Source organism: Cydia amplana, chromosome 7 (genome assembly GCF_948474715.1).
Source record: "Cydia amplana chromosome 7, ilCydAmpl1.1, whole genome shotgun sequence".
NCBI classification, from domain to species: Eukaryota; Metazoa; Arthropoda; class Insecta; order Lepidoptera; family Tortricidae; genus Cydia; species Cydia amplana.
This window is the reverse complement of record NC_086075.1, coordinates 11,119,309-11,135,259: the sequence shown is the minus strand read 5'-3', so window position 1 is coordinate 11,135,259 and position 15,951 is coordinate 11,119,309. Positions and strand designations below refer to the sequence as shown.

General features: G+C 35.9%; 1 long non-coding RNA gene across 1 annotated transcript in view; it reads right to left on the bottom strand.

Moving 5' to 3' along the window:
* LOC134649684 (uncharacterized) overlaps nt 1–14,787 on the bottom strand; it is a 72,474-nt gene extending 57,687 nt beyond the window's left edge. The window contains exon 1 of the long non-coding RNA XR_010096985.1: nt 14,689–14,787. This is a non-coding gene — a long non-coding RNA (uncharacterized LOC134649684). The remainder of the gene's footprint in view (nt 1–14,688) is intronic.
* Nucleotides 14,788–15,951: the final 1,164 nt, after the last annotated feature.

The following is a 15,951-nucleotide window of genomic DNA, read 5'->3' as shown; positions in this document are numbered from 1 at the left end:
AAGACCAAATCTATTTCTATGTATAAAGCATAATTTCCGATTTCTGAAGAATTCATCGTTGTCATAAAAATGAATACGGAAATGGCTCAACAATCTGCGGGAAAAATTTGTGGCAAATGTATTACGACAATAAACGATACGCGTCTGCATTCAAAACGAATAAGCTGTTGCTTCGGTTATTCTTATTTATTGTAGTTAATGTACTAATGTATGATATAATTATTTATATGTAATATATATCTAAATTTTTTATGTAACTCCTACTGTCTCCTCCATATATTGATATATTGTTTACGTCGAAATGAATCATTTTCCCATGTACATAATTATTTTGATTGATACTTACTTCAATAAAATGTTCCTAATTTAATTTTGAACACGGTACATAACCACTACAGTAGTAGTAGTGTAAGCGGAGTGTAGTCGTAGCGTAGCTTGTGCACCTTTGAGTCTTTTTTTATGACAACTAACTGTAAAGCCAAAAAGCTTAACAATAATCAAACAAACTTTCGTTAAAAACATTGCTTACAAAGGGGGAGCCATTTAAAAAATTACTGTTTCGGTACAAGTGCCTAACGTTTGAATTTGATTTGCTGAAGAAGTTGTCTGAGTTTTGTATGAACTCTGTTTCTCTTTATCTATCTATATATATAAATGCAAGTGTCCTGACTGACTGACTGACTGACTGACTGACTGATTCATCAACGCAGAGCCGAAACTACAAAAGCTAGAAAGTTGAAATTTGCACACTAGGTTGCATTTATAAAGTGTACAAGAGATAAGAAGCGATTTTGAAAAATTCAACCCCTAAGGGGGTTAAAAAGGGGATGAAAGGTTGTATGGGGTACAAGTTTAATTTTAAGCTAAGAATTTGAAACTTTGTAAAAATGTATTATATTAAAAAACAAGAAAACTAATTTCAGCGTTTTTGAAAATTCATCCCCCAAGGTGGTGAAAAAGGGGTTGAAAGTTTGTATGGAGATCAAATATTTTTGTGAGTGTGGGACTTGAAACTTTGTATATGGGGATATTCTTATAAGACAAGAAAAGTAATTTCAGCGTTTTTGAAAATTCATCCCCTAACAGGGTTAAAAAGGGGTTGAAAGATTGAATCCATTACAAATGCTTTGAAACTTCTTAGAAAGGCATAATAGCCGATTACAAAATAAAGTAATTGCGACGTTTTTGGAAATTCAACCCCTAAGGGGGTTAAAAAGGGGATGAAAGTTCGTCTTGGGGTGCAAATTTAATTTTAAGCTAGGAACTTGAAACTTTGCAAATAGATATTAAATTTAAATACAAGAAAACTAATTTCAGCGTTTTTGAAAATTCATCCCCTAAGGTGGTGAAAAATGGGTTGAAAGTTTGTATGGATATCAAACATTTTTTCGAGCGCGGGACTTGAATCTTTGTATTTGGGGATATTATTAAAAGATAGGAAAAGTAATTTCAGCGTTTTGTAAAATTCATCCCCTAACAGGGTTAAAAAGAGGTTGAAAGTTTGTATGTGGTTCAAATTTTATTTTAAGCTAGGTACTTGAAAGTTTGTAAAAAGATATATTATTAAAATACAAGAAAACTAATTTCTGCGTTTTTGAAAATTCATCCCGTAAGGTGGTAAAAAAGGGGTTGAAAGTTTGTATGGATATCAAATATTTTTTCGAACGCGGGACTTGAATCTTTGTATTTGGGGATATTATTAAAAGACAGGAAAAGTAATTTCAGCGTTTTGTAAAATTCATCCCCTAATAGGGTTAAAAAGGGGTTGAAAGTTTGAATCCATAACAAATGCTTTGAAACTTCTTAGAAAGGCATAATAGCCAATTACAAAATAAAGTAATTGCAACGTTTTTGGAAATTCAACCCCTAAGGGATTTAAAAAGGGGATGAAATTTCGTCTTGGGGTGCAAATTTTATTTTAAGGTAGGAACTTGAAAATTTGCAAAAAGATATTAAATTTAAACACAAGAAAACTAATTTCAGCGTTTTTGAAAATTCATCCCCTAAGGTGACGAAAAAGGGGTTGAAAGTTTGTATGGATATCAAAAAATTTTTCGAGCGCGGGACTTGAATCTTTGTATTTGGGGATATTATTAGAAGACAATACAAGTACAAACACACACAAGAACAAAAAGGGGTTGAAAGTTTGTACAGGGTACAAATTTTATTTTAAGCTAGGAACTTGAAACTTCATAAAAAGGTATTATTTTAAAACGGAAAAAAAATAATTTCAGCGTTTTTGAAATTTTTTATCTCAAGGTGGTGAAAAAGGGGTTGAAAGTTTGTATGGAGTTCAAACATTTTTGTGAGAACGGGCTTGAATCTTTGTACAGAGGCATATTATTAGAAGACAAGAAAGTAACTTCAGCGTTTTTAAAAAATCATCCCCTAAAATGGTTAAAAAGGGGTTGAAAGTTTATATTGGGTTCAAATTTTATTTACTTCAAACTTCGTAAACAGGTAGTTAGGTAGTAGGTTTTATTAAATAGAGGACATGAAAATCTTCTAAGGGGGTTGAGAGGGATTATCGAGAACAATTTTATTTAGTTAGGGGCTAGAAACTTCGTAGGTTGTGAAAGACAAGTCTCATGCGTTGTATAATATTAATAATTATCAAATGATTAACCGTCCTACTGCAATATTTTGCTGCATAATGTTCTAAGCTAATGTAGAATATATAACCACCAATATACAAATCCACGCGTACGAAGTCGCGGGCAACAGCTAGTATGACATAAAGCTAATTGACTTTACTACCGACTTGTCTCATTACAAAGGTCATTATGCAAAATAAAAGATATACTTAATTGGAACGGACTAATTTACTTTGTGGATAAGATACGTGCCTGTCAAGTCACGTGAATGAGTTTTGAAATTTTCTGAACTTAATTTATCATAAACGTACGTTTTATAAGTTAGTTAATTTGATTTACCAGGCACACCAGGTTTGGTTATGCCTCAAACTTATTTTTAGTTATATTTTTTGGATAAAACGGCGTAGTAGAAATGATAATAATAATAATCGGTTGAAAAAAAAACGGGGTTAACTATTTCCGGGTAGAATGTTTGTAGGATTCCTGCATATTATCTTAAAATATCTTATGATATTAAAAAAAATCATGCTGTATTCATTTAACGTTTTGAACTTTGATCCGTATGTCTTTCAGTCCGAACTCTTATACATAATAATAATAAAATCGACCTTGGGCTTGGGCCTTGCCCCGCTGCTGGCGGCACCCTAGGTTAGGTTTTTTTATAATATGTTTATAAGTATTTTGTATTGTTTTTGTAAGTGTTTTTGTATTTTATTTTTATATTCATATTATAAATTAACCTAACTTAAGATGATAAATAAATAAAGAGAATAAAATCGAAAAAAGTCAAAGTACCCCTACTTTGATTTTTTTCCATTTTATTATTAGGTAAAATATAGTAGGTACGTAAGTCTAGACTCATGTACCTACATATTATGAGGCGCTCAAACGGCCCAAACGGGAGCATGTTATTAGTTCTCGATATTGATAACGTACAAAAAGGATGCGCAAAACCGGACTTAGTTGGAGACCAATAATTAATCAGGCTCACATTTCACCCGTACATCTATTACACGGTGAATAATTTGGCCGCAAACCATAATTATTACGGCCATTGTGAACACGACGATATTGTATGTTGCGGGACGCGATTAATCGAGTTTATTGTTATGAGTTCGGGTAAAGGCGCCTTTCCACGGAGGCAATCGTAACGCTTGCGGCAAATGGCCAATTCGGGGTGATAAAATTTTAATAGGTGAGGGTTGTCGAGCTTTTGGCTGAGAAAGAAAGTAAATTCTTACAAGTATTAACAAAAATAGGTTTAAGAGTATAAAATGAAATATCTGTCCATTAAATAATCGGTTTAAAATATATGTCTAGTTACTAGTTTTGATAACATTTATTTTTAAAAACGCAGTGGGTAGGTATTTACTTATTACTGTGGTTAAGTAAAGCAACTACACGATTCTCATAGTTTGAGCGCCCCGTGGGATGGTACCTCGTCCCGAAAATGTTTAACATACCGTGTGTAGATAGTTCTTGAAGTCTCTAAAGTAGTTAGTTACCTACTCAAGTTCTGGCATATCTGACGCGGCTGTTGTAGATTAACCTTTTGGACGCCAATGACCGATATATCCGCACCGTAGGTTCAACGCCAAAGACCGATTAATCGGTCACAGACGATCAGAGCTACACCGACCTACGTGCATATACATAAAGTTCAATTTCAGTTTTGACACTTCAATGATGTGGCGTCTGAGTGACAGCTTTTGTGTTTGACACGGCGTGGAAAAGGTTAAGCAGGAATACGAATTGCGCGGTACAGTCACCTGCAATAATATGTTACACAACGAAGGCCGCAAAAATAATTTGACACGATCTAATTTGTAGAGCCATTAAGAGCATGTCACATATTTTTGCGGCCTTCAAAGGGTAACATATTATTGCAGGTGACTGTACATTCATGCTCCTTTGACTTAGACCAATAACTTAGATTGTTTCTATGTTACTTAATATTATATTGAGTCTTCAATATGAGAGTTGTTTGGCGGCTCGATATGTAACATCGTCATCGTAAATGTCAACGTCATCTACATAAAATTGTTAAGTATCTTTCTTAAGTTTCTTAACCTTTTCGACGCCGTGTCAAACACAAAAGCTGTCATGCTGACGCCACGTCACCGAAGTGGCAAAACTGAAATTGAACTTTATGCATATGCACGTAGGTCTATGTTGCTCTGTGGTCTGTGACCGATTAATCGGTCTTTGGCGTTGAACCTACGGTGCGGATATATATGGTGCATTGGCGTCCAAAAGATTAAAAGCTAAAAAATTAAATTGATAGTTTATCAATGGACCTAGCTAAGATGCCAATCGCTTGCGCCGTAGCGAACGAAACGGTAATGTCTCTCTATCACTCTTCCATATTAGTGTGACAGACAGGTATTACCGTTTCGTTCGCTACGCTACAACGCAAACGGTTGGCACTTTGGCTAGGCCCCCTGGTGCTACACCGTAATTTTTAGTTTCCAGTTGTAATACAATATTGAGGAGATTTTAGGAAAAAGCTTTTTTTGACTTTGATTTTTATAGTGGACTATCTTCGTTAGAATAAGATTAAGAGATTTATGTTATTCTCCAAATAGAAATACTGTCAGAGTTACGCTTTTATCACATAGACTGAGCATTTACCGGACCATTATATGGCATACGGGTCCCGTAATGTCTTCCATTCTTTGTTGATAACGAGTGTCATGAACATGAACAAATCAGGTATAAGTTTGACGGCCATGCCGAAGGCTAGTGGTAGTGATTGAACTTGCGAAAACACAAGTGATAAAGGTTACGACAGCGACCATATTTATAGACTCTCACCACGCTAACTTGTCAGTAGGTAATGTATACATATGCCACAGACAAGACATCCTCAGTCAAAGTGTCAGAATCCACCCCATTTCTCCCCATTCATAACCCAACTCTCCCCGCGAACCCTACTCACCAGTAGGGTTCGCGGGGAGAGTTGGGTTATGAATGGGGAGAGAAGGAATGAAAGGGGGGTGAGATGGGATTTTAAGGCTACTGCAAAAAAATAATGTATTCCAATTTAAAATGGAGCTATAGTAATACCTACTACTTAATAATAAAAAAAATCGATCCAACAATCTTCCAAAATCCCATCTTACCCCAATTACGAGGGACTACGGGATGAGGTGGGATTTCCTGTTTATCGTCAAAGTTATGAAATGGAACTACCCAAAATAAAATAGAAACTAAAATACAAAGTGTTCCTTTTGCCGCACAATTGTTATTATTTTTTTAATCCCTTTATGTTTGTATTATACAAAAGGTTAATGGTATATAAAAAATCATACAAAAATAACTTAAATAAATCTAAATATTAAAATATTATATATTCATTTTATGTTTTGTAACCTGTATGCTTTTTGTGTTGCAATAAATGGTTTCTTATTCTTATTCTTATTATTCTAAGCAGGCTTGTCAATCACGTAAATTACGGATGTCTCCGATATGATGTGGGTACACATTTGAACTTTATTACAATTTAATGCGACTGTGGGTTGGTACCTATTTTATATAATTAATGAGGGCATTTTTAAAACTTCCTTATTATATTTCTGTGGCAGTGATTTTTACATGAAATATACAAATACTTACCTACATCAGACAGTCTAGCATGAGTTGCGTTCTCGCGCAGCCCTCCATACTTAAAGTCGCGCCAGATGTATGGAGTGGCGCGCGAGAACGCAACTCATGCTAGACCGCCAGGGGTGCGAAACTCCTAGCTTCTGTTAAACTCCACTCCGTTGCGCTCAGCATTGCTCCAGCAATTATTAGGCTAAGCACAACTTGAGGTCCCTTTGCGTGCACAACCACAGATAAGATAATTACTTGAATTTTGACAACCCTAATTAGCCGAAAGAGATAGTGCAGCATGATTAAACCCTCAACCTCTGTTAAACTTCGGTTATGTAGGAAGTTTCCTTTCTGTACGGCAGTATACTATTATTTATTCTGTGCCTACATTTAACTGGGTTACTGATGTGCCTAAGGAAACTTTCCAAAATTGCGAAATGTTTCGGAAATTTGACGTAGGAAAAATTCGGAAAATTTCTTACATTTTTGTATGAGAATTGAAACTTTCCAATTTTAAATTTAAATTTCCAATATTTCCTAGTGAAAGTTTCATGAAATTTCCGAGAATTTATAGAATTTTATGGAAACTTTCCGCAACTTGCACATCTGTAAACTGGGTAACCTTTTGAGAGCCGGACGCAGCTAAATATTTTCCGCCCTACAAGTTCCTTTCACCCATTCATCGCCGCGAAGTTTGTGTTCTGAAGTTTATACACAACACTCACAGACAATAAACACTAAAACTCATATCTTAATGGGTTCTCGAATTGCGAGATCAACTTATATGTATTAGGAACGAGCTTATAGCGCCCACAACTACCTATTTTATGAATGGCATACCTAATTAGCTGTAATAGGGATGATGACAGATGTTGAATTTTATAAAAAAATCTAGTAAAATAGATAGCTAATGAGAAATGTATTACAATAGTGTGGATATTAAAATAATGTGTACTTATATGGAAATGATAAAAAAATACAGGACTTAATTTTTTTTTGTTTTTTACTTCAATAAAGGTAAAAAGTAATGGTACCATTCGATTCCATACATTTTGTCAAACATGAGATTATATTGCAACTCTCTATTCTAAAATGCAATATTTTCAGACTTTGACTATCATTTCTGACTTTTGTATTGCTTTAATGCAATGGGTCCCATATAGACATTTTGATCCTAAAAACACTGATAGACTGATAGTATTAATAAAAATTGGCATCAAGCCTATTGCAGCCAGTTTCTCAAAAGCTTGTAACTTGTAATACAAGCGGATGTCACTTTTGACAGCTTTTGTGGAAGTCTCCACTTGTTTACAATTTACAAGCTTTTGAGAAACGGGCCCCCGATATTCATTTGTCTCAATTCTGCGGGAGACAGGATAATTTATGCCCGCTCAATAAAACCTCCAAGGCGAAGGCACCACTTTTTCGGCTTCGTGCCGCCATTTTAATAAATTTATGACGCAAGCCATGCTGCTGGAATAGCCATGTCTGCGTAATTACAGAATATTTTGATACCCATTTACAGTAAATTGTTGTTTTAATGCCCGGCTCAATGTTATAATAAATATATCTTGAGATCCCAAACCTTAATAAGGTGTAAAGGTTGCAAGCAGGTACCGAGCGCCTTCCGCGTGAGCGGTGTCGATTTTATACTTTAGATATATATTATAATTCAGAATCTAGTTATTTTAGTTAGTTTTTTGGAAAATGGGTACAGTCAGCAGCAGAAGTGTGCATAATGATCTAAACATAACATTCTTGCTACGAGAGTAACGTCAAAATATATAGTAGGTTCATAAAATCAGAGTCGGTCAGAGAAATCTGTATCTGACTGTACGAACTGTCTACCCAATATATTAAAAATATCTTAAACGGGATTCACGTATTATTTTAGTCGAATAGTCGCTCGACATGATTCGATCCGTTTTGAGGATCCTCGACAGAAGCATTGACTGCATCGTTTTAAGCGATAGCGTGGCGTGTACAGCGTTGTGTGTGTGTGTGTGTGTGTGTGTGTGTGTGTGTGTGTGTGTGTGTGTGTAATAATTTTAATATATTCGAGTCTCACGGGAGTACTACACATACACCATCCATACCTAACATTTTGTTCGTGTTACTCATTTTTTGGGTTCCGCAGTCAATAATTAATTTGATAGGTCCGTCTGTCCATCTGAGCGTCTGCCGCTTCGCTCAGTGAGGTCAGGTCAGTTATCGTCAGTATATGGTAGATATACGAGTTACCTACATTTTATTAATCATGTCTACAATGAAGTAAAAAATACGGCAGGTACTTACCTCCCATACACATTGCACATGCAGTAGGAATAAATAAATTGTGGAGCGTCGTTGGATAGGTACTTAAAATATTTTTGGAGTAAATTTTACGGAAATAATCGGTAGATATAGCCGACTTTTATCGAAGAAAGTTCGTTAAGGTTTCCCCTTTTAACTGCCGCGTTCACTTTTCCCTCATACGACCCTCTTTGTTAGCCTTCCTTTATCAATTTTCTGCGCGTCTCAAAACCATCTGAACATATCGTATGTAGCTGTTACAATTTTTGTCACTATATATTCATCCACTGTAGGTAGGTATCTACACTTTGATTTCACCACACTGTTCTTCATTTTCATAATTCTAATTCTGACTTTTATCTTCGCACCACATATTTTTCAAGACTCGTTTCTAATGCGCTCACTTGGTTTTACTGTTTCTTCTGCCATAAGGTAAACGTACTAGTGTTCGACATGCTAATGCCCAATAGATGACATCCTGCTGTCACCTCTATTGACAATGACTTAAGTTTCAAGATGACATGTACTGGGACCGCGTCGAGCACCAGTACGTTTACCTTATCCAACTTTACTTGTACTCGTACGGTGTTTAATCTGCAGCGTTTTTCGTACCGTATGAAGATACGAAACCCTCTGTTGCGCGTAGTCCGACACTCACTTAGTCAGAGTTTTCATCAAACAGTCACACCGATATTCCAGTAATGAGAATACGAATATTTCCTAAGATATTCAAAAAACGTGTTTCCGTCTACGTGAGCTCGTCGTACCCTCCAATTATTTGACATGTACTTACCTGCAAGAAAATACCATAGGCATCTTATTACCATGTTCGTGCTCCATTTGACAATTTTCGGATTCTACGAATACCTCGGGCGTATATTCAGCGAAAACAATACAATATTACTTAATTTCAGTAACAGTGCTTCGCATTGTCAATTATTTGAATCTATCACATTATGGAGCATACGTACTTATCTATTGTACAGTACTGAGAAGCTCAATCTAAGAGAGCGAGGCTGATTCTGATTAAACTATTTGTTATGGTTTGATCTTGTTTTGACACGTCTTCGACGATCGTGCTCGAGCTCAATCTAAGAGAGCGAGGCTGATTCTGATTAAATTATTTGTTATGGTTTGATCTTGTTTTGACACGTCTTCGACGATCGTCTTGGTGACCTTGTTGCATAAGCGTGAGCAGTCTTGAAGGTCGTATCAAATAAAAACAAAACCGTAACAAATCCAGGTACTGCAGCGCGTCGGGCATGTTTGCGGAAGCGCGAGTAGACGGCTTCCATGCTATTGTTCGGAAGCGGGTCGCCTCCATCATGCGCCGTGTGCGTGAGAGTAGCAACAGCATTCTGGGCGTGATCGCCAGCAGTTTGGACTCCCCATAGCGAGACACTGGAATGACCTTCATGTCTCTTCATCAATATGTGACTGAAGGTTGTGCCGTTTATTTATTTTGTGTTTGTTTGAATGTGACTTGTATATTTAGTATATTGTAATTTAATGTGTCTATTTTAACTTAATTTAATTTAATTTTACTTTTATTGGATTTTTGTTTTAGTTTTAATTTTAATTTTAATTTATTACCTTAAGTGTGTTCGTGATTTTTAATTTGAATGTAATATGGATCTATTGTTATTTGAAATAAATATGAATTGAATTGAATTGAAATGTTATATTGTAATCGGCCTTCGTGTGCGTGGAACCTAATAAGTTTTCGATTCAGACTCAATGCCGTATTTGAAAATAAGCCTCTGAATTGCCAACTGGATGAAAGCTCACGGTCACATACTCGTAATTCGTTATAATTACCCCTGTACTAAATATGAATACGAATATTCGTATAATGTAATAATTTAAAGCGAATGAGGCGAGCACGGCCGTCGGACAGGTAACTAATTAAAAGTTTCCAAATAAGCTGCAAACATTTATAAAGTTCAAACAACATTGCCGTATTGCTTTGTACATATTTATTCCTTTTTAAAGGGTGCCTGAAGTTAGGAATCGTGCAAAACCAATATGATCGTTCGTCGGAAGACTGGCTACACGCTGAGGGTGCACCAGCTACAGTCGCGTCACTATGTGCACTTCAGTTCATTTGTGGTGCGCGTGCCGCGGCCGCTGCAGGACACCATCGCAAGCGCGGACTTCTGGCCGAAGGGTGTGGTGTTTCGGCGGTTCCGGGGCAATCTGCCGAATCCTACACCAAGTCAGACGACGCAACGGAGCCACGCTGTTATGTCGTCGCCCAAATCTAACGTATTAATGTAGTTAATTTTATTTGTATGTGTATTGTTTTTCTTTGTCTACTGATATTTTCTTTTATTTTGTAGTTTCACAGTGCCTTAGTTTTATACTGTAATGCTGTGTATACTTATTTGATCAATAAAATAAAATAAATAAAATGATTTTCATCATATTTTGGTACAGTAAAATATATACGAGAATAAAAACCTCAGTAAAATCTGAACGAACTCCGAATCATAAATTCTAATAGCTACTGAGCTAATAGAGTTTGTCACCGATACATATTAATATTTGTTTCGCAGAAGAACAGCAAAAAATTCCGTGGCTTTAAGTACTCAGGTAATAACTAAATTTGATAACAAAAATATCACTCTGGAATTAATTGAGTTTTTGTTTGAAATTAACGGCTAGACTAACTACAGTCTGCCAAGAATTTTATTGAAGTCGTCGAAATCCCGCCCTGCACGGCGGCTACATTCCGTTTTTAAACATTCCATTAAAAAACTTTATCACCTTAATTAAGAAACTTTCAACTTGGCATCAAACTAAAAGGAGAGCAAAAATATTTTATCGCAATTATTAATTAACTGAAAATTTTAAACACTGCCGTCGTAGCGTCGGCCGTTCAATATAAATATTTACTTTTAGTAAAGTTTTCTTTATGTAGATAATTAAGTATTTTACAAGTCGAATACAATTTGTTAATGAACGATATCAAATTAGCAGAGAGCTTTTCCTTCTGCTTTACACGAGCCGTTCAAAATCAAATTAACCAAATGAGAGGACATACGAGCGCTGTATGACTTTAATGAAATAGCGCGTTATACGTACTTCAAAGTCAAACAATTGTTGTCAAAACATTCGTAATTAATGAAAACAGATGTTACCGGCCTGATTCGAATTTTAAGATACGTCAAAAATTTGCTAAAGATACGTTTTTGTTTGAAGGAACGTCACTTTTGACACTGACATATCCAATTCATATCGTATTATATCAATCCGGCCGTACGTCATTATATTATTATCTTATCACTCATTCGTTCGTATTCCAATTAAGTCATTTTGCACTCGTTTACAGGTGACTGGTAAATCGGTATGTTTTCCTCCCTTTATTTTTAATATTCATTCAGTGGTTATCGCGACACGTTGTCGTTTTGCCTCTACGAAGTATTTTCGCTACATAACGGGAAACCCCTGTTATCGGCTACGACGTAGCGCTACGACGGTAGATCAGTGGTGAATCTGTTAAGAGTCTCATAAATAGGTACCTGCTTTTTACCGATGCGATGTCCAAAAAATTTTTTTGCAAATCTTTTTAATGTTGTTATACATAATTATTCTTACCTAAAAGCTTGAACCTTCTGAAGAATGAACTGAAGTCGTAAAATATTACAGATACAGATAATAGTGAATGTTGAAGTAAAATATTTACGCTTAAATAGATAGATTATTGTATTTGGATTGGATAAGAAGCGATATTCGGAAAAAGGCTTCCAAATATCCAAAGGGCTTCCAAATAAAATAAAAATATGATAGGATATCATATTTTTAATATTACGAAAGAAATCAATTAGGTAGGCACGTGGCGCGTAGCATCGGAAACTGGGTATATTCTCTGTTTACGTTTAGTTTATCTCAATCTCATACTACTTAAACAAAAATAATTACTATACATACCTATAAAGTTAAGTTTACCTGGGTTAACCTGGGTATACCAGGGTAACCATGAGTTTAATTCATCTTTTAACACAGTGGTTCCTAACCTGGGGGTAATTACCCCCGTAGGGGTAAAACTGGTATTTTACGGGGGTAATAAGCTAACCTAATATAACAATACAACAAACGTACACGTTTTATTTTTTTATTACCATTGGGAGGACGGGTAAAATCAGGTTCCCTAGTTAGTCATAGGGGTGACCGGACTGAAAAGGTTAGGAACCACTGTTCTAACATTACCCGTAACATATACACAATATGCGTATCATTTTTATAACATTCAATATTTTCAAGTAGTAAAATGTACATTCATACAAACAAACGCGTAAAGCGTAGGTACCCGCCGCTAACTAAACCGCCGCCGAAGACTAAACGTTTTATTTTGATAAATGTCTTACTTAATATCAGTGAATTGCAAAAACATTACTTGCTGATAGCCCCACGTAATGGAGAATATCTCTAACGAATGATTTATTTGTGAACTGAACCCAAAAACAGGTAAAATGTTAAAATAACAAGGCTAGCGGCGGCAATCTTCCGAAAACATCCAATGAATCAGGGGCTTTTGAAAATAAACTAGTTTCGCCCACTTAGTGAGAGTAGCTGTTTGATCACTCGAGCAGGCTGTGGTGCTATTGTCTACCCTAGACAGTCGAGCGCTAATATAATCCATTGTAGCTTGCGACGAAACGAAAACGTGGAAGAAGACTCAAGATGCTGATTCAAGATGAGCACCAGATCGCTGTTTCGAGCTACAGCGTCAAAAGTGAAAATAGCCGGCGGAGACGGCACCGAAGAAGAAGAACTTGTGTTGTTTAATATTTAGGTATTAACTGTTTTTAAAACTGCGTACAGTCTGGCTAAACTAACTCTGCATGGGATTTGCAATGACAAAAGTGTAGCAATGTCATCATTAAAATCAAATTTCTTTGAAAATATGTACGTATAAATAAAAACACGAGAAACACAGTTACAGAGTAAATAAAATACAACAAAGGCGAACTGATCCCTGTATGACTATTACTATCTGTATGTTATTGTATTCTATATGTATAATATGACTTTTATAATGACAATTCACTTTGTTTTATTCTAGTCGGTGAAAAGTTAGCTTAGACGAACTCTACGCTCACACCTAAAGACAAAAAACGTGCTCAAAATACTTTTGGCCTATTCCCGTACGAGGCCTTAAGATTACACAATACAATATAATACAAATAATACCTCACCCTAGGCCCATAAGTGGCCTGGCCAAGGTAAGACGTAAAACTTTAGACAAACCACGGGCGGTAATTCGTAAAGCCCCAGATCGCATATTTATGGCCCTCAACTTCGGTTCGGGCCACAAACACCTGCGATCTGGAGCATTCACGAATTCACCTCCCTAGGTATGTAATGTACTTTTGCATAATGTCATGTAATGTACATATGGTGCTACTTTCCCGAACTAGTGCGGGAAAGAGCACTTTCGGTGCGTATGTCGAAAGTTTAAAGTGCCATATATGTATATATATACTGTAAAACGTTGTACTTACGATACACGTGCGAATAGGTAATTCGCGACTCGTGTCGATTTAAAACACTCCCTTCGGTCGTGTTTTAATTTGTCGCCACTCGTTTCGAATTTCCTCTTTTCCGCACTTGTATCGTAAATAACTAATTAACTAATACCTCATCTCAATAAAAGAAAACAATGCAATTGCCTTAGATGCGCTAACGAGGAATGTTTTTGGTGAGATGATTTCACTGGAAAGGAGGGATTACATGAAGAAAAACACTTAAGTGACTCTTAATAAGTTTTTCACACTGCGAACTTTGATAGGTTGTCTGTGAGCACCTCTCGACCCTTTGACTCTTTTGCACCCGGCTCAACTCCTTAATTCAGAAACGAAAATGTCTGGACTTCTTAATATAGCTCGACCTCGACATGGGTATTATACTGCGATTACGGAATTACGGATGCACATTCACTATTCGCCTCGTCATTCATAACATAATAGAAAAGTTCGAAGTTGCATTTCTTTACTTAGTATGCTAAACGAAAGCGAAGCAGCTATACAGTCGGTGAGCTTTAAGAATTATCTTCGGTCTTCCGGTAGAATCGGACGTATATTCATAGAAAATGAGAATGTGATTTAGTTAGAGTCAACACGCAAAGAGACCACTCGTATTTTTAACCTAGAATTATATAGAGCCAGTTAATTCCACCACCACATTATTTTAATACTTTACTAGATACTTTTCTACTTTTTTCTCAAAAATGGACGGCAAAGTCGACGTTGCCGGTTAAAAAATAGGTCGCGAAGTGCGTAGTTTATGGTCAGTCAAAAAATTAAAAACATTGCAGTCTTGATTTCGGGACTGCAATGTTCCAAACTTTTTAAAAGTTGAAATGGCCATATCAAATGAAGGAAGCAGATGATCAGTACTTATTATTATAATGTTGATACCGCGACTATTTAGGTGTCTCAAATAGGTTGGTGTATTTTCAGCAGAAAAATACACTTCCATTACAGTTATATTTTTTTTAAAGGCGGCAAAGGAAATCTTTTCAAAGGTTTTACTTTTTTCTGTGAAAATTAGAACGTTGCTTGTGTAAAATATTTCTATTTCTTGCACCATTTTTGAGAAAAGCACTATATATGACTCGGCTAGAAGGCTACTTGTTAGCTAGCTACTTCCGAGCCTCGACAATAATGTACTGTTAACTTGATAGAAAAATTGGGTGAGCAATACTTTGTGTATAACCTCACAAGTGTCAGCTCCTTTTACTGGTCCATCTGAGGCGGTATGCTTAGCAATATTGTGAATATAGGCCTGCTGGCTTACCAACTTTTCTATCATACTTATTTCTCATACGTAGAGGACCTAATCAGTATATCAATAAATTGGGGAACGGTAATATGGGTGTAGTAAGTTTTAACGATAAAGATTAAGTAGGTAGTAAGTTGATGTGCCTACCTAAACCATGTATAAATATTTCTATAATAACTGTTTTTTTAAAGTACTATGTTACGAACCGGCAAACCGTTTGTAAAGTTCGTTAAAATTTGCTTGTAAGTATGAAAAGTTATACAGTTTTCATGCTACGACAGCTAAAGCCCCCGTTTATTATTTAACTATATAATATGATCAGTTTGTTGATTTTGCTTGGGTTACAAACTTACGACGCCGGAGGGACGCCGTCCTGTAGGTCATCCTATAGTTCGTTTTTTTATAGCATTAGAAATAAGGTAAACAATCTTGATGTGTCTTTTAATTGAAAAACACATTTTAAAAATAAGTTACGGTAAATATGTAACAATTATGAATCTAATACGATCTTTTATAGTCTTCTGCTTTCCTAAGTAATAGTTATTGATTTTAAAAAAGTGTTTTTCAATTAAAAAGACATGTCAAAATCGCTTACCTTCTTTCAAGTTCTTTCTAATGCTAAAAAAAACGAACTATAAGTATCGGTGGGCGGATAAGCTCAGTGAAAGCAGGCGTGAATTTGCGTAGG